Source organism: Euprymna scolopes, chromosome 8 (assembly GCF_053919585.1).
Source record: "Euprymna scolopes isolate OS-2025 chromosome 8, ASM5391958v1, whole genome shotgun sequence".
Classification (NCBI taxonomy): Eukaryota; Metazoa; Mollusca; class Cephalopoda; order Sepiida; family Sepiolidae; genus Euprymna; species Euprymna scolopes.
The window spans coordinates 139,390,811-139,410,869 of NC_136489.1; the positions used below are offsets into that span (position 1 = coordinate 139,390,811).

Sequence of the window (20,059 nt, forward strand, 5' to 3'; positions counted from 1 at the left end):
ATGGCAAATTTCATTGTTTAATCTTGTTTTTACTAAAGAGTTTTTAGAAAAGTAATCATAAAAATGTTAACGCTATGGACGTTCCAGCAAAACTTTCGATAGTAGCTTGCCTTACTGAGGAATCGCCACAGGCTTCTAACATTGGTCAGGGCAGGAACATCTAAAATAATTTGGATGGAATATCTTCCTGTATCCAATAATATGTGCCAGATAGTTGGCCTGTAAGAGTCAGTCGAACACTTTCTTTGTTTATGTAGGTTTCAACGTTAGGTAATCAGGCTTTCCTTTGGAACATGGCCTGGAACTTCTATATACCAAATGACATAACCCAATATTGGTAACAAATGCAGAAATTTTCTTAGCATGCTCAAAGGTACACACCAGTATCCTTTTAACTGGTCTAGCATGCTGATGTAAGTCCTGTACACTTGTCAATACTATCATCCATCTTCGAGATAGGATGGAAGTCTGTCCAGGTGACAAAATTCTCCTTACGGTAATCCATACAAAGCCAGATCAAGCTGTCTGGCTTCATGACTAAGACACATGGTGATGGCCAACGACTTTGGCTTGATTCAATAATTCCATGGTCAAACATGTACTCTATCTCTTAGCATATCACTTCTGCCTTTTGGAGGTTGATGCAATGTGGATGCTGTTTGATGGGGTTAGCATTTCCAACATCCACGTTGTTTTGGGTGATGGTTACGATGGTGTATTTGGAAACAACTTTTGTAAATTCCAAATAAGTTTATTATCTTTTTCTTCTCATCGCAAGTCAGATGGATGACCAGCAAGAATTTCTGAATTCTACAATCTTAGAGGATGGTCAGTTTTTCCTCCAGATTTCTCCGAGATATTTGTCTGAATGTGCTCACAGTCAAATCTAGTAGTGGCTAGAACAGGATTCGCCTTGTCCCTCTCATGATGAGGCTTAATCATATTTATGTGGCACATCTGAGTGGCCTTGTGACAGTCTGGTGTATTTACAACGTAATTGAGATCGTTGGCTTGTCGTTCAATTTCATATGGACCATGAAATCTGACTTTTAGGGGTTGACAAGGTATGGGTAACAAAACTAAAACCTCGTATTTGACATTAAAGGTTTGAGGAATGGTTTTCTGATCATATCGCCTCTTCATCTTACCTTGGACTGATTTGAGTTTTTCTTGAGTTTGCTCATCTCTTGCAATCGTGTCCGGAAATCTTATACATAGTCAAGTAGAAATTTATTCTTGCAACTCTCTTGCATCCATTTATCCTTCAGCAGCGACAGAAAAATGGCTGAAAACAAGCTTAAACCAGCTGAATCCAAGCGACTCTTGGGTAGCATCCTGTGCTGTGAACATTAAGAATGGGAGGCCTTTATCCCAGTTGCTATAATGGTTAAAGCAATATGTCCATACCATGTATTTTAGAATCAAGTGGAAGCACTCTAGAACTCCTTGGGATTGGAGGTGGTATGCACTGGATTTTACAGTCATGTTACCCAGACTTCTCATGACTTGCTGAAACATTTTGGACATAAAGTTTGATCCCTGATTGGATTGCATTACCTTTGGCAATCCAACGACAGAGAAGAAGGTGAAAGCTTTTGCAATCTTCCCAACCGATATATTCCTGAATGTATTGTTTCAGGGAATCAGGTTGATGCACACATAATTGTTAATATGTATTCATTCCCACATTTACTCTTTGGAAGTGAACCAACACAATGAGGATTTGGCAGAATGGTTCCTCAAATGCGGGATCAGATGAAGGGGAGCATTGAGGATTCGTTGATTTGGTTTGCCCACCTTTGACATGTATAACAAGTTTTACAGTATTTCGTCACATCCCAATGGATTTCTATCTAATAGAAGTGCTTGGAAATCCAGTTATTTGTCTTTTGGATACCCATTTAGCTTCCAATCAGTATCTCTTGGGCTGTTCTTAATACTTCCTTCTGTATCCTTTCGGTAAAGCAATCTAGTATATGGTTGATTAGTCCTCGAGGCCAGGTATATATGAGGATCTACACTTCTTCACCAATGTACCATCTTTGACAAAGTACCCAGATAGCACTTTGTCCAGTTCTCCATCATCTAGCACTTTTCTGAAAAACTGAGTGACTTTGGCATCTTTTCTCTGCTTATGAGGTATTGATACCCATGAAACTGGGGTTCCCCTAACTACATGTTCTTCCCTACTGCTGTGATCTTTGTTTGGGGTTTCTTTAAATTTATGACTCGTGTCTATCTCGTGACCTAAACATGTTTGAGAATAGTTGACGACTTCATTTTCCTTACTGGTATCATTTGTTGTTATGTGTTTTTATGGCCTTCTCTCATGCTTGGTATATTCCAGTGTTATCATTCTCTGCTTTCTCTGCATCTATTGAGGCATTTAGCATTGTCATTACTTTTAAAGGTGGAAGTGCTACTTTCTTCCCAGCCAAATCGTTGCTGAGTAGCATCACTATGCCTCTAATGGGCAGATCATCGACCACTCTGATCTCTATAGTATAACATGAAGTGGAACACTAGTACAACCTTTCCTAACTCCCTCTATAATTACAAATTGATTCCTGTCATCATTCAGATAATCTGAGCCCATCAGCTCAAAGTATCTGAAATATTTCTTGCAGTATTATTTGAACTAGTGTTGGGACGATTCCTAAATTTTTTCCGATTCCTATTCCAGGAAAATGTTGATTAACGATTCTGATACCAAGTACGATTCCGATTCCCATGGAATTGTTGTTTTGAAATATACCATCATATAATTGAAAGTTTTTGTGTAGCAAAAACACTTGGTACAACGAAATTAAAGGTATTTCGAAAACGATTTGATTTTTTTCATAAAATTTCATTCATTGAAGATAAAAGTCAAAACAAATATTTTAACCATGAATTAAACATGCACCATGAAATTAATAACAATCAATTTCAGGAGTTATTTTATATATTAAAAAATATAAAGAAAAAGTCATCATTAATTTAACAAAAATACAATAACATCAAATTTCAAGGGAAATAACATGTTTTGTTTATCGTTTGATATTCACTTTTTTTGTTTTCTTTTCTCTTTATCTTCGATAACTCTTTAAAATTGAACATTTTCTTTGCAGCTTCAATGGCTAACTGATTTTTATTCCACTTTCTAGAATATTCTTACTTCTAAATGAAATTTAAAAATAACTAAATCTTTAATTAAATTTTTAGCCTTTTATATTCAATCGTCTCAAATTATTCCTATTTATTTATTTGACTTTTTTAAAAAATATTTTTAATGTTATTTTTTAAATCTAAATAAATTGGTTTATTTCTATATTTATTTTTATTATTAATCATAAACGGTAAATATAGCGATACGCTACAACAGAACACCGACCACTCTAATTTGTTTTTTTAAGGGTAATCGAGGTAGCTGACAACGAATCTGATAATCAAGCAGCCCGTCGCAAATTTACCGTTTGCATGGTATTAACTCCTGAACCCAGGGACTATTTTCCGTCATTTTACAGCTTCCGCTTATGCTACACGCGAGTGTGCGGTAACATAAACGACGGCTGTTGAATGTGCCTTCACGTAGCAAACTGCCTTTTCATATGGCATACAAATCTTTTGAGGAACATTTAAAATTATATGAAAAAGAAGAAAAGCCCTCCAAGTTGAGGGCGGTGAGGGTAATGTCGAAAAGACATTTGTTTTTTCAGAACGGGGGTGTTGTTGGGGTGCGCGCAAGAACGAAAAACATAAAAATGTTTGGTGCTTATCTTTTTGTAAACTGCTCATGAAAACTTTGTTTAAAATGCATTAAAAACTACGTAAGACAAAACAAAAAAAAAAAAAATTCCCTCAAAAAGTATTATAATGTATTTTTTTTTAAATTTTGTTTTAGACAACTTTTTCTTCAAATTTTAAATTGTCCACCAATGAAAAAAAAAAAAAAAAGTTTGAAAATTCTATGTTGGGGGGGGGGGTCTTTCCGACATTACCCCTTCCCCCCACTTGGAGTGCTTTTCTTCTTTTTCATATAATTTTAAATGTTCCACAAAAGATTTGTACGCCATGTGAAAAGGCAGTTTGCTACGTAAAGGTACATTCAACAGCCATTTATGTTACCACACACTTGCGCGTAGCGTAAACGGAATCTGTAAAATGGCGGAAAATAGTTCCTGGGTTCAGGGGTTAATACCATGCAAATGGTAAATTTGCGATGGGTTCGATTATCATATTCATTGTCAGCGACCGCGGTTAACTCTAAAAGTCTAAATTAGAGTGGTCGGTGTTCTGTTGTAGCGTATCGCTATATTTACCTTATATACTTATCGTCCTTTAATGTTTATTCTTATTTAATGTCTTAATTTACCTCTTTATTTCTATATAAACAAGTAAATTTTTGGTAATTGTTTATTTTTATTGTTAAATAAAAGTCATTTATTGAACTTTCGAAATCGCCTCCGCCTTAATGCTGTTTCTGAGAACCTTTTTATTTTTTGTTAGGAGTTGGGAAACATTTACCTATGCTCACATCACGACTGTGATACCAAACGTCAGTGAATGTTGACCAAGCCCCTACAGTCTTTTAGTTGTAGGGCTTTGAGTGACTAGTTAGTTTGCAAAGTTAGGGTTCAAAGGATTTTTTTAGAAACTTTTTTCCTTTTTTAATAAATCTTCCTTTTTTAATAAATTTTTTACATTTTTTTTTGTTTTTGTTGTGCAAAGAAGTTGCAAAAGAAATGTTAATTGCTTCATTCGCAGAATATTTTAACGAAATGTAAATTTCTAAAATAAAAAGAATTAAATTTACTTACCGCATTTATTTAAGATAGCAAAATGATTGTTTTCTTTTGTAGTTTTCGAAAGACCTTAAGCGGAACCATCAATCAGCATTAATATGTAGTTCTAACGTTTTTGTTTTTGGATACTTCAAAAAAGTCGACCGACAGATAATTAATCATGGGCCTCGAAGTTTCGAAACAGACAGACAGCACCTATGTATGTTACGGAATAAGAAAACTCATTAAGATAATTAAAGATTACCGTTAAAGTAGTTAATAAAATTCTTGTACATCATATTAAATATGTTATGAAAAGTTCTATGACATTTTTATCATTAATTTTTGACTATTAATCTCCCTTCAAACGAACAGTTCAACTTAAAAATATAAGAGAATCATAATGAAAGAATCGTAAATCTAACATTTTTTATTTTTTAATTACATTTTCACCCCAAACAAAGCACATTGCCACTTTGATGTAGGGGGCTACTATCAGGGACATAAGCTACAGGGGTACTTTGTGGGGAGTTGGGCAGCAAGATGTCGGTTCACGTTACACTTGAACTTCTGCATGTCAGTACAGTTGGGGAAGCAGGAACCTGGAAGGGAATTCCAAAGTCTAGCGGTTCTGGGGAAGAAACTACTGGAGTAAAAGGCTCTCTTACATCTTGGGATCTCTACTGTGAAGAGGTGGGATTTAGCTGCTTGTCGGGTTTGTCGGAGATATTTACGTCGAGGGGGTACAAGCGCTTGCAGTTCTTTGGAGCATTCACTGTTAAAGTACTTGTAGAACATGCAGAGGGATGCTACATATTCGTCGATAGGACAGAGGCTGAAGCTTAGATGACAGTTCAGGACCTATCAGGTTGGCGACTCTCTTTTGAACCTTGTCTAGGACTGAGAGACTAGTAGCAGATGCACCAGCCCAAATATGACAACAATATACATGGGCGAATGGTGGTCTTATAGAGGTACAGGATACTTTCGGGGCGTTAGTAACTTTCTAGCACGGTAGAGAGAACCTACCTTTTTCACAGTAGTCCTGGCAATGCTTTTAATGTAATTGTTCCAACTCATGTTTCCTGTGAACGTTAGGCTGAGGAGTTTAAAAGATGTACTTTCAGATAAAGAGTCTTTGGCCATTGCTATTGGTGGTAGAGAAGGTTTCTTGTAGTTATTCTTCAATAACTACAAGAAAGTTTAGTCTTGGCAGCATTGAATGTGACCATCCATTTTTGTCCCCATTCTACTACAGATTGGAGATCATCCTCTAGTGTTTCTGCTATTTCTTTAAATATGTGTTCATTTGTTTTCCTGTCTTGTCTGTTATAGAGCGTGGTGTCATCAGCATATATACCCATCTCACAGACAATATTATTTAACAATGCGATTCCGATTCCATCCAAAATACATGATTTTTACGATTAACGATTCCATTCCGATTAATTTGAAATTTTAAAAAAAGACATGAAACAGATCTAGTCACAGCTTTCAATCATAAAGATTATATGCAATTTGAATATGTTACCTCCGCTGCAGAAAGTCAGACAGATGAGGTTTTGAAAAGCCAGCATACTAGATGAATTGCATTCTGGCCTACAAACATGATTGAGCTGCCCTGTCAGTATTCCCCATTAGGGAGCGTTAGGTGATTAGCAATAAATCTTGCCCATTCTCAGAAAGAGACTGAACAAAACTATATAATTGTTTTTTTTAATATCTCCCCTCAAGTCTTGAAAAAAAAATTTTTATAAATATGTTTGGACTAAATTTGAAGTTAAAACAACTGAAGTGTAATATTTTTATTTTAACATAGAATCATACAATTTAACTAGTCTTTTTGAATTCTTTTTATTATATTTTTTCATTAATATGCAGTAAAGTTCAGTTTCAGATCATGTTTCTTTTTTAAAAAATGCAAGTAAAAAAAAAAAAATTTAAGAAAAAGCTTGTATTCATTATTGGCAGCATTTTTTTAAATGAAATAATTTGTTGATATTATTATTTGGACTTGTTTGATTTGTTGATATTATTATTTTTGACGTACTAATTTTTTTATTATTCAACCATAAGGGGACATTTTCTTTCAAAAAATTTAGTTTAACTGCTAATTAATTTAATATTGCTCTTAAATGTGAAAAGTTTACTTTCTACAAAAATTCTCTTAATTACAGTTCTAATTTTATACGGCATAATCATGTTTGGGACACCGGTTCCAATCAGATCACCGAAGTTAAGCAACGATGAGCCTGGCTAGTACCAGATGGGTGACCATTTGGGACTTCCAGGTATCTGCTCTCCACTTATCTCGCCATTGTTTCCAGTCGTCCTGAACCTCTCCTTGCCACTGGACTCAAGCAATGCCAATTCAGGAGAGGTGTGGTTGGTGATTGCGCAACTCTTGCCACACAATTACAGGGAGTATTCTTTGTCTTTTGAGACTGAATGGAGGCATCGGAATTTTATGTTATGCAGATTTGTCTTTGTGTTAAAGCAAACTATTTCAAATTTTAGGGAAAATAGTAATCACATTGTTTCCTGTAAGATTTAGTCCGAACACCTTTGTAAAACCATTTTATTTTTTTTTTTCTTGGAGACTATTAAAAAAATTATTTTGGAATATTAAAAAAAAAATAATCAACAGTTTATTTTGGCAAATATCTTTTTAAGCCCATATTTGAATTCCATATAATTTTTACATGTGAAAGTTGTAACTAAATCTGTTTTATTTTTTATTTCAAATAATAGCACACAAAATCTTTCATATACTTCAAACTGATGGGTTTAGATTGCTTAAATATTAAATGGAAATTGAGTTGCTTGAATGATGGGCTTAGATTGCTTGAATGGAAAAGCTGCAGCAGTAGTTGTTTTGAAATGACATATATAATAGTAAAACTGTAAAATGGTGTCAATTTTTAACTCTAAATTTCAGTTTTAAATTCTCATGAGTTTTGAACCATTTAAGAAAAAGGACACAAAGACTTAAATGATTCAAATTTGTGATGTAGCACAAACCAGATATTTGCAATCTCATGCTGCAGAGAATTCATGATGTAAAGAGAAATTTTATTCTCTAGGTGAACGGTGCGAAGGACATGTGAAATGTGAGTTTAGAAACCAAATGATTGGGTGTTCAGGTAGTAGGAAGCAAAGAAGGAAACAAGAAAAGCAATATACAAAAGTAAGGTGGTTGAGAAAGCCAGGTTTTCAAGAATACTATGAATGGATTAGAAAATGAATTAATTATTCAGGATACCTAAGCAGATGAAAAAGACAAATATTAGATATTGTTGCAGAGAAAAGACAGTTTGCAACAAATGAACAAGGCATGAGAGATGCTTGGAAATACAACTACGAGAAATTGAATACTGAGTTTTCATGAAATTGTGAAAATCTAGAAGTTGTTGAAGCAGCCCAGTTATAAGAATTAAGAAATAGTATAGGAAGCTGTAAGATGAAGAAAAATAAGACTCAAGCATTGTTGCAGAAATGTTGAAGATTGCAGCTGAAACAAGCATTCAGATGATTACAGACTTCACAAATCAGATTATAAAAGAGGTGATCTCAAAAGACTGGTGTACTTCTTTCTCTCCAACAATATCTAGCAAGTGATGTCACCAGATTTGTCCACTCGTTTGGTCACTGGAACTGAGCTGTTTCTTCGACACAGATCCTGGTTGATGACAGGATCCAGTTGAGCAGGTTGCTACTCTCGTCACATTGCTTTTGATAGTGTAAAATTTGTTTCAGCCCTATACTCTCAAGTCAACGTTACTGGAAAGTAGAGGTAATTGCAAGCCAAAAGAAGAAAAGAACAAGCTGATAACTGGACTTATTGTATAAAAAAGAATAGGAAAATTATATTCTTTGTATAAGTGACCTCAGTGACCAATGATGAATTCGGTCTGCCATATTTCCTGTTATTTTAATATCACCTTTTTACCATGTATTTATTCTGATTATCATAAAAGTCATCTTTGTTTTGTGGCTTACTCAAGGCAGATGGGCATCCACCAAGGAGACTGTTGACACAACAATACTCCCTGATAATTGTCATTGTTTCTTATTACATCAGCTGTTCCCTTTTCCCAACATTTTGAGAAAGTGAAATAACCAAGGCTCTCTCACTTATCAGGTCCCTTTATTCAAGTTGTTTTTTTCCAATAATTAGTGCAAGTTGGCCTTAACTCTTTCAGTCCGACAACCCTCACACTATATTTATCCTAGACAAATGCAGAAGAACCTTAATCTTTCCTTTACAAATCTAAAGAAAGCTTTTTTGACAGCAAAGAGAAATTTTTTGGTAGACTTTGTGTAATCTAGAAGTAAATGAAAGTTTTTCAAGCAATGTTAATGTTGAGTGGTATAAGAATTAACAACATGTCTAGTGACAGTTTTGATATTAAAGTAGGAGTTGTCACATTCCTATCATGGGGATAACATTGTCAGAACAGTCTATATTTGCATCACATGATAATGAAGCAAATCAGTACCGCTTGAGTCTGGTGGATTGTTTGTTCATAGCATAATTTTAATATCACCTCTTTACCATCTATTTTGATTATCGTAAGTTTTGTGGCATCGTTGGGATTACTACTTCAGCATATTTATTGGTTAAGCATGGAGAACAGTGTAAAGAGATTCTGTCAATCATGCAGAGTTTGTCATATAGCAGGGAAGCCTAACCAGAACCACCTCTTAAACCAATATCGATTACAGGACCATTTGAGCAAATAATACTGGATTGTGTAAGGATATTGCCAGAAACAAGGATGGGAAATCAGTACATTTTAATGATTTTGTGCAAGCACAAGGATTTCTGGAGGTAAGGATGATATTAGCGAAGCTGGTGGACTTCACGATCAACTTTTTTGAAAGGGTTGAAATACCTAAAATAATACAGGCAGATCAAGGATCCAACTTTGGTGCAATTGTTCAAGAAACTGACTGAACATTTAGGAATGCAACATGTAATAGTGGGTACCTACTATCCCAAATCCCAAGACGTCCTAAAACAGTTTCACGCTACCTTAAAACGTATGTTGAGAGCAAATTGTGTCAAATGACAAGATGAGTGGGACCCTGATTACTGTTCATACTGTTTGCGATACAAGATGTGATGCAAGAATCTTTGGGCTTCAGTTCATGCGGTCCCATGCAAATAGCAAAGGAGCAGTGGTTAGACCCCAAACCAAGGGTAGATGATATATCTAAATAAGTGGAGAACATGAGGCAGAGATAGGATAAACGGTCAAGGGGCAGAGAACTCTTGTGGGCGAGAAAGTCATGTTACATTCATCAATGAAAGGTTCACCCTTCAACGCAATATTTCAAGGTTCTTATGAAATAATCAAGAAAGTCGATTTAAATTGTAAGATAAATGCACCAAGCAGGAGGTTAAAAACCCAGTTGTGTCATGTCAAATGGCTGAAGAAATATATGGAAAGAAATGACAGATCTATATTATATTGGGAAAGTCCGAGTAATGTGAAAATTGAAGACATCAGAAAATATCCGGAGCTGAAGAACTTCAGAAATCTAAGGAGATTCCTAGGAATGGCCAATTACTACTAAGGGTTCTGCAAAAACTTCTCCAGAATAATGGCACTTCTGACAGAACTACTCAAAAAGAAAAACAAATTCTACTGGCCACAGGATTGTCAGCAGGTATTCAACAATCTAAAGCATGCTGAGCAGCAAACCTGTCTTGAAAGCACCAGATTTTGAGAATCCATTTTGCTTGCTCACAGGTACGTATGATTATGGCATTGGGGCAGTATGTAAAAAACTGGTGTCATTCAGTATAGCATGTTTTTTTTTTTAATGAAATCAAAATAAAGAAGGTAGAGCTGATAGTTTCTGGTCTCAATAGAGCCACTATCTTATCTTCAAAAGGAAAGAACAGACATCGGGTGCATTTTTGATGCCATATGCTTATCTCTCCCCAAGGACAGAATGCTATATGACATGTATACGTTAGTCATGGATTCCATACAAACCAGAAAGGCATAAAACCACTGTCTAGAAATCGTCATATCTTCAAATGGAAAAAACAGAGGTCGGGTGCACATAATTGTTTGCCCACGAATACAGCAGTGGTTTGGAAATCATGAATTTTCCATTATCTGTGGATGTATATGTATAGATAGATAGAAAAAAGAGGAAGAAAAAAAGAAAAGAATTGTTGCACAGATATTACATTCAAAGAAAAAAAATTGTGAGGAAGGTTCTTTTTTTTGTTTTACTCTTTATTTGATCTTGTTGATTTCAATTTGATGGATTATTATTTTTTTTTTTGAGATATTCAAATTGAACTCAGAGTAACTCTAAAATTGGAACGCATTATCATAGGTGGTGATTTAAGTTCTCACAACTTTAGAACTTTCTGTTTTTAATATGATATATTGTAAACCAGAACTTTGAAGGACTTTCATTTTTTATTATCCCTCTCCTTTGAAATATTTGGAATATCCTTGAGACCAGAACTTTGAGTGACTTTTCATTCTCTTCCAAACATCCTACCAACCACTTTGAACGACTTTCATTTCTTGCTATTTTTTCTTCTTTGTTACTTGGTTGATTTTTATAAAATAATAAAAATGAAACAAAACAAATATAAAATATATTTTTCTTTGGATTTGTGTTCTTCCAAAATGTTGTCTCTGCCATATATATATGCATGTTTTGTATTAACCTGCCAACTAACTTGCCGTTAATGCTTCTAGTTACTAACTGAGAAACATAAGAGCTTTAGCCTATACACGGTTTGATACCACCTGAAGATTTTCCATCCATAGGTCTTCATTTGATGGAAGGAAACGGAGTAATGCATCTTGGCTGGTGGACTTCCTTGCTCGCACTTGCATAGACTTCTGAGTGAAGATGTAATAGAGTACATCAGGGTTCAGTACTTAGTTTACATCTTCTTTTTATTTGTCTCTTTGAAGCATTGCTCAGACAGTTCTGTATGTGTAAGAGATGCTGTATGCTTATCATAAAACAACAGATGACCCATTTATCAAGTTAAATTTGGTCTCTAAAGTGAATATTACCATGAATGATCAGTAGTTGTAGTGTTGGAAAACTCCCAAAAAGAGGAAAGTTCTCTTGTTCAGTTTTTGAAAAGTAAGTCTAGTGCAATTCAATTTTTTTGTGTGGTGATACCTAAAAGCATTGGGTACATAAAAAAATATTTTTCTTCATTTCTTTTTCTCTTTAACTCTCCCCTCCCTGCCCTGCTCTCAGCAAAACTGTCGACCTATTCCACAAATCCCCAAAAACTATCATGAAAAGTTTCCAGAAAAAACATACAATCAAACCCAGATCTTCAACTTCCAATGTAGACCCCACTACCACGTCTTCTCCAACATCAGGGGTCTATGTTCCAACCTTCCAGAGGTTGAAACCCAATTAATGACTAAACCAGACCTATTATTCTTAAGCAAAACTTGCATTGGACCGACCATTTTCCTAGAAGAGTTTGGAATTAAAGGATACTCTAACTTAACATCCAAATCTCACCCCCAAGAATGCCACGGGCATGGAATATGTGCCTACATTAAAGATGACTTTCCATGTGGTAGAGACATCTCCAGAGAATAGCATAAATTACCTGATATGTGCTTCCAGGTTGCATTTGCTTACACGACTGCGTTTATAATTGCCCTCTATCGCCCCTACAACAGCAGAGTTACTATCTTTATCTGAGAAAATTGACCACGTCCTATCTGCTTATCCTTCAGCTAACATTCACGTCTGTAGAGACTTCAATATTCACAATGTGGAATGGTTAACCCACTCAAACAAGACAGATGATGAAGGGAGGTTCTGTCACGATTTCTCTATTGTTTATAACCTCACTCAGATTGTTCACGAGCCTACCCATGTGTAAAATACTGACAGTCAGTATGCAAGTCTCCTAGATTTTTTCCTCACAACTTGTGCTGAGCTATGTTCATCTTCTGTTCTGTCTCCACTGGGATCTTCCAACCACTGTTGTATCAGTTAAAATAAAAACAAAGTTTAATAAGTCCTCAGACATATCTCTCCATCGTACAGTATATCAATACTCTATGGTTGACTGGGATAGCTTCCGTACATTTATATCAGATCTACCTCTGCGTTTCATGTTTAAAAAGGATGTTTCCTCTATAGTATCAGGCCTGATGGAATGATTAATTGTAGGTATAGACTGTTTCATACTCTCAAAAAATTCCAGCAAAAACCTAACAGCCAACCGTGGTTCTCTCTGGAATGTGCTGCACACAGAAATCACTTTTTTCATTGCTTCGAATGTAACAGATGTACAGAGACCAAAGCCGCTTTCAAGACTGCCAGCAACGACTGTAAAAGAGTAATGAAGAATGCGAGAGAGTTGTCTGCTCAGTCCGTCAAGTCCAAAGTAGCTGAGCAGTGGCTTGGTTCCCACTAATTTTGGCAAATAGCAAACAGAATCCTGAACAGAAGCAAGTGCTCTACCCCAACTATCATCAATGAACCTGAGGTAATCTCGTCAGCATCAGACAAAGCCAAACTCCTTGCCAAAAACTTTGCAGCTAATTCTACCGTATGCGACTAAGGCCACCAATCCCCCATTTTCCTCCTGTATCAGAAAACATGCTATGCGACATACATATACTGACTGAGATAGCTTCCGTACATATCTGATTTACCTCTGCACTCCATGTTTTAAAAGGAAGTGTCCTCTATAGTATCAGATCTGACCGAATGGTTAATTGTAGGCATAGACCAATTCATACCATCTAAAAAATTCCAACAAAAACCTAACAGCCAGCCATGGTTCTCCCCAGAATGTGCTGCTGCTATCGCGCACAGAAATCACTTTTTCCATAGCTACCAACGTAATAGATGCACTGAGACTAAAGCTGCTTTCAGGTCTGCCAGCAACCACTGTAAAAGAGTAATAAAAAATGCAAGAGAGCTATATGCCCAGTCTGTTAAATTTAAGGTAGCTGATCAGCGGCTTGGATCCCACCAGTTTTGGCAAATAACAAATAGGATCCTGAACAGAAGTGTGCGTTCTATCCCAACCATTATCAATGGACCAGAGGTCATCTCGTCAGCGTCAGACAAGGCCAAACTATTTGCAGAGAACTTTGCTGCTAATTCTACCCTATGCGACGAAGGCCATCAACTCCCCATATTTCCTCCTATAACACAGAACAAGCTAGGTAACATACAAATATCCGTGCATGAGATTGCCAAGCTAATCAAGAACCTAGATTCCAGTAAAGCAACTGGCCCTGATGGCATCCCAATTATAGTGTTAAAAAAGCTTCAACCTGAACTTGCTCCCATACTTACGAAACTATTTAAGCGCTGCCTTAAGGAGAAGTGCTTTCCGACTCCCTGGAAGACCTCATCAGTTTGCCCTGTATTTAAGAATTCAGGTGATAAGTCATCTCCCTCTCAGTACAGACCTATAAGTCTCCTGTGTGTTATGAGTAAATTGCTGGAATCCATATTAAATAGAGAAATAGTCAACCACCTCAGCAGGAATAACCTTCTTAGTGACACACAATATGGTTTCCGCTCTGCAAGATCTACCGCAGATGTGCTGACGGTTATATCCCACAGGATTAGTGAATCTCTTGATAAAGGCTTCCTTTCTAGGGCAATTGCTCTTGACATATCAAAGGCCTTCGACAAGGTATGGCATAAGGGTCTACTGCACAAGATTTCCAGCTACGGTATCACTGGAAATGTTTTCTCAATCATTAAATCATTTCTCTCCGATAGGCTCATAAGAGTAGTAGTAGATGGACAAAAATCAGAGGCCTGCAATATAAATGCTGGAGTCCCTCAGGGGTCAATCCTGGGCCCAACTCTCTTCCTGATCTACATCAATGACCTCCCTAAACACATACTTAAATCATTCGTTGACATCTATGCTGATGACACTACCATCTACGGCAACACATCAAAGGCTGTAAATGACAAAGTTCTCTCTGATTCTCTCTCCTCTGATCTCAAGCGCGTGGTTCAGTGGGGGAAGATGTGGCTGGTTACCTTTAATGCATCCAAAACCAAACTCCTATCCTTACATCATCAACGCTCTGATCCCCAGCTGGCATCAATTGAAATGAATGGCTCTCGTCTGGGTGAGGCCCCGTGTTTTGACAAGCTTCTGGGTTTGACCTTTACTCCTGATCTGAAATGGAACACATACATCAAGTCTGTTGCCAAGGTCGCTGGAAAGATGGTGGGATCCTTCTCCAGAAGATATCTCACTACTGATGCAATTATCTATCTATATAAAAGCCAAGTACGTCCAAGGATGGAATACTGTTGCCATATCTGGGCAGGAGCTGCTAAAAACAGCCTATCCTGCCTTGACAGAGTACAAAATAGAGTTCGTGGCTTAGTGGGGGATGCCCTTTTCTCTACCCTGCAACCTCTCCCCCACAGAAGAGACGTTGCGAGCCTATCCTTATTTTATCGTTATTTCCATGGCAGGTGCTCGTCTGAACTCCAATCTCTGGTCCCCCTTCGCCAATCTTTCACGAAAAACACCTGTCTAGCTGAATCCACTGTGAAACATTCCCCCCACTCTATATCTGTGCCTAAATCAAAACGCGGATTCCATGAACAAAGCTTCTTTCTTAGAACTGCACGCCTGTGGAACTCTGTTCCCTCTGCCTGCTTCCCTCCGGATTACAACTTGGATGTCTTCAAGTCCAATGTTAACAAATTCCTAATGAACCGCCCCCTTAAGTAAACACTTCATCAAATCTCCACGCTAACGTAATGTACTTGCAATAACCCTTATCCCTGAGTGGCTTCCGGGCCTTGATAAGTAGTGATCACTGTGTAAAAAAAAAAAAAAAAAAAAAAAGAAAAAATATCTGTGTATGATGTTGCCAAGCTAATCAAAAACCTTGATTCCAGTAAAGCAACTGACTCTGACAGCATTCCAATTATAGTGCTGAAAAAGCTTCAACCAGAATTAGCTCCCATCATTACAAAGCTGTTTAAGCGTTGTCTTAAGGAGAATTGCTTCTCAACACCCTGGAAAATCTCATCAGTAGTCCTTTATTTAAGAATTCAGGTGATCGGTCATCTCCCTTTCAGTACAAACCAATAAGTATTTTCATGAGTAAGTTGCTGGAATCTGTGTTAAATAGAGAAGTAATCAACCACCTCAGCAAAAATAAACTTCTTAGTGACATGCAATATGGTTTCTGTTCTGCTAGATCTACAGCAGATGTGGTAACGGTTATATCTCATAGGATTAGCGAATCTCTCAATGGAGGCTTCCTTTCTAGGGCAATTGCTCTTGACATATCAAAGGCCTTTGATAGAGTATGGCATAAAGGTCTACTTCATAAGATCTCCAGCTATGGTATAACTGGAAATGTCTTTTCAGTCATTGTAATTTCTCTCTAATAGGTTCATAAGAGTAGTGATTGATCGGCAGAAATCAGAAGCTCACAGTATTAATGCTGGAGTCCCTCAGGGGTGTATCCTGGACTCAACTCTCTTCCTGATCTACATCAATGATCTTCCAAATCACATCCTTAGATCACTTGTAGACATTTATGCTGACAAGACTACCATCTATGGCAGCACATCAAAGGCTGTAAACGACCAAGTTCTCTCTGATTCTCTCTCCTCTGATCTTGAGCATATTGTACAATGGGGAAAATGTGGCTGTTTACTTTTAATGCATCAAAAACAACCTTCTATCTTTACATCATCAACATTCTGATCCCCATCTGGCATCAATTGAAATGAATGGCTCTCATCTTGGGAGGCTCCATGTTTTGACAAGCTCCTGGGCTTGACCTTCACTCCTGATCTGAGATGGAACACGTACATCAAATTCATTGCGAAGGTTGCTGGAAAAATGGTGGGATCCTTGTATCAATTTACCTGCTGATGCAATTCTCTACCTATATAAGAGCCAGGTACATCCAAAGATGGAGTATTGTTGCCATATCTGGGAAGGAGCTGCTAGAAAGCATATCCTGCCTTGATAGAGTTTAAAATAGACTTTGTAGCCTGATGGGGATGCCCTTTTCTCTTCCTTGCAACCTCTTTCTCACAGAAGAGACATTGCAAGCCTGTCTTTATTTTTGATAAGCGGTGATTCCTTTGTAAAAGAAAATAATTATCTTATTTTTAATTTACATAAAATATTTTTTTAAAAAATGTTATAAAATAAAATAATAAAATAAATAAATAAAAATATTTTAAAAATGGTTATAAAGTAATTATAATAATTATGATTTTAATTAAAATAAGTATAATAATTATGATTATAATTAAAATAATTATGATTTTAATTAAAATAATTATAATAATTATGATTATAAATAAAATAAGTATAATAATTATAATTTTAATTAAAATAATTATAATAATTGTTGTATATTGTTTGAAATTGGAATGGAGATGATGTATTAAAACGTGTCATGTGTTATCTAGTGGATGTAAGATATTGTTCTTTTAACAGACAGATAATAAATGTATAAATTGTATGTATGTTGTTAGCCAGGGACATGATATTGATGTGTAAACCCAGTCATGTTGTATCAGACTAATCATACAGGATATTTTTACAGTTCATATGTAAGAATAATAATAATATATGCTTCATACCTTTTGTTTTCTTGTAGATTTCCTCAGTATCTTCCAGCTGCTCCGTGACAACCATGAAGCGATCAGCACCATATAATTGAGACAACTGTTCTTCTTTGTGAAAACCATAAAACAACTCTTTATATTTTTATTATATAAATTTATTAAAGTTGTCTCAATTGGTTTTCACAGGATCTGCAGTTTCTACGTTTTCTGTTCATACAGCCCACTCTTAGCTGTCGGTCCACCCTTGTCCAGACGTCTGTCTGCTCTTGTGGTCAATCCTCAACTCTCCCAATCTCTCCAAAACTAACTACATCACGTGTTCTCTTACGTCACCTAATTATGTCTCTCATACAAATCTAATCCACAACTAGTTATTTGTTTATCCAAATCCAAAAGAATGTTTACATCTATTTTCTATTTTCGCATTCCTTTTGCGATTTACACGTCAATCATTTCTTTCACAATTTAATTGTTTATTCTTCTAATCATAATAACTGATCCAGCAACCATCCGTCGCTCAAATCAATTAATAAGAATACAATGACAATAATAATGATGTTTTGACCATTGCTCCCGCTTGCCACAGTTAACAGATACTACGCTATGATCACAGCCTAAAGAGTCATAACATTACACTCCTTCCCCTCCTATTTTCAAAAATGTACGGCATACATTTTTCCTATACGCTTTATTCTCACCTTATTCTTCACACCTGCGAGCCAGAAAAAATGTCAGATAATATCTCCGCTATGCATTTTCAATATATTTTCATCCTTTTTTCAATAAATATATGGCACAAACATATGTTTTCTCTGTCTCCTGTCTTAAATAATTTATTCGGCCGGACCCTTTTTCATGGTTCATATGGCATCATTCAAGGATGTGGGTAAAGTAACCCCATGTTCGTTAACAGCTGTCATTCAGCCATCCCATGCCAATTCCAATATCAAGGCGCCTCCCGCCTTATCTGAAAAAAAATATTTGCCGACATCTCATCCGACAGATTTCTGGCTTCTTTTATACAGGCATTATTCTTTAACCCTTTAATTCACAATATGGGGACATTTTACTTCTCAAGTTCTTATGTGTCAGCGGCATATATTCTATCTTTTTCTTTTTTTGTTTTTTTTTTATTATTTTTTCTCCTACTTCAGATTCACTACATAGTGGCCACATCACCACTACACATCCGCTCTTGTGTTGGAAGTTCTGTTACTCCCAAGATTCTATCACGCACCCTCATTGCAGCTACAACAAGCCTTTTAAGCCCATTTGCATTACTCCCATCTTTATTGTATGCGAAGAATATGATCTTTCAACCATAACACCGGTCAGCTTAATCAAGCTACATACAGACGGTGGCCATTTCCTCTATAAACTTCTGCAACGGTGTAAATATTTCAAATCATGATTGACACAATTCAAAGCAATTTCATCTGTGCGTGTTCCCGTTACATTTTCTTACTGTCTCTCTTTCTCTCTCTCATCGGTCCATTGTTTTAAACAGAATAACGTAATTCTTTTTTTTCCTTCTAATTTTTATATTAAGTGATATTTTTCTTCTGTTCATAAAGAGCTTATTTTATACGATAAACATTTTTTTCTTAACTATTTTTTATATATAAAGTTTTACATCTGTATGTCTGTATGTCTTTTCTTTTTCGTGAAAAGGTTGTACGTGGGTATTGCTTTTTTTCTATTGTTCTTTCTTTTTTCTTTTTTTTCCAGACATTTTATTGTGTTTTATGTGTTTTTCTTGCCTTTTTTTTTTTCTTGACACGTAATATCCATTCCATTTTCAGGACCTGCTTCCACGTTGTATTTTTCACCCCAGGTTCGATATCGCATCGTCGATGCGAACTGATCAACAGACACCAAATGAGCGTTTGTTGTATATTGGTTGAAATTGGAATGGAGATGATGTATTAAAACGTTTCATTTGTTATCTAGTGGATGTAAGATATTGTTCTTTTAACAGACAGATAATAAACGTATAAATCGTATGTATGTTGTTAGCCAGGGGACATGATATTGACGTGTAAACTGAGTCATGTTGTATCAGACTGATCACACGGGATATTTTTACAGTTCATATGTAAGAATAATAATATATGCTTCATACCTTTTGTTTTCTTGAAGATTTCCTCAGTATCTTCCAGCTGCTCCGTGACAACCATGAAGCGATCAGCAGCATATAATTGAGACAACTGTTCTTCTTTGTGAAAACCATAAAACAATTCTTGGTCAATCCTCAACTCTCCCAATCTCTCCAAAACTAACTACATCACGTGTTCTCTTACGTCAACTAATTACGTCTCTCATACCAATCCAATCCACAACTAGTTATTTGTTTATCCAAATCCAAAGAATGTTTACATCTATTTTCTATTTTCGCATTCCTTTTGCGATTTACACGTCAATCATTTCTTTCACAATTGTTTATTCTTCTAATCATAATAACTGATCCAGCGACCATCCATCGCTCAAATCAATTAACAAGAATACAATAACAATAATAATAATGTTTTGACCATTGCTCCCGCTTGCCACAGTTAACAGATACTACGCTATGATCACAGCCTAAAGGGTCATAACATTGCATTATGATTATAATTAAATAATTATAATAATTATAAAATGCTGTTATTCTTTAATTTTACTGTATCATTTTACTGGAGTAAAAA

At 36.0% G+C, this 20,059-nt stretch overlaps 1 protein-coding gene across 1 annotated transcript in view; it reads left to right on the plus strand.

Moving 5' to 3' along the window:
• Window positions 1-20,059, plus strand: part of LOC145283784 (uncharacterized) — a gene marked incomplete in the record, with an annotated part of 207,322 nt that overhangs the window by 122,301 nt on the left and 64,962 nt on the right.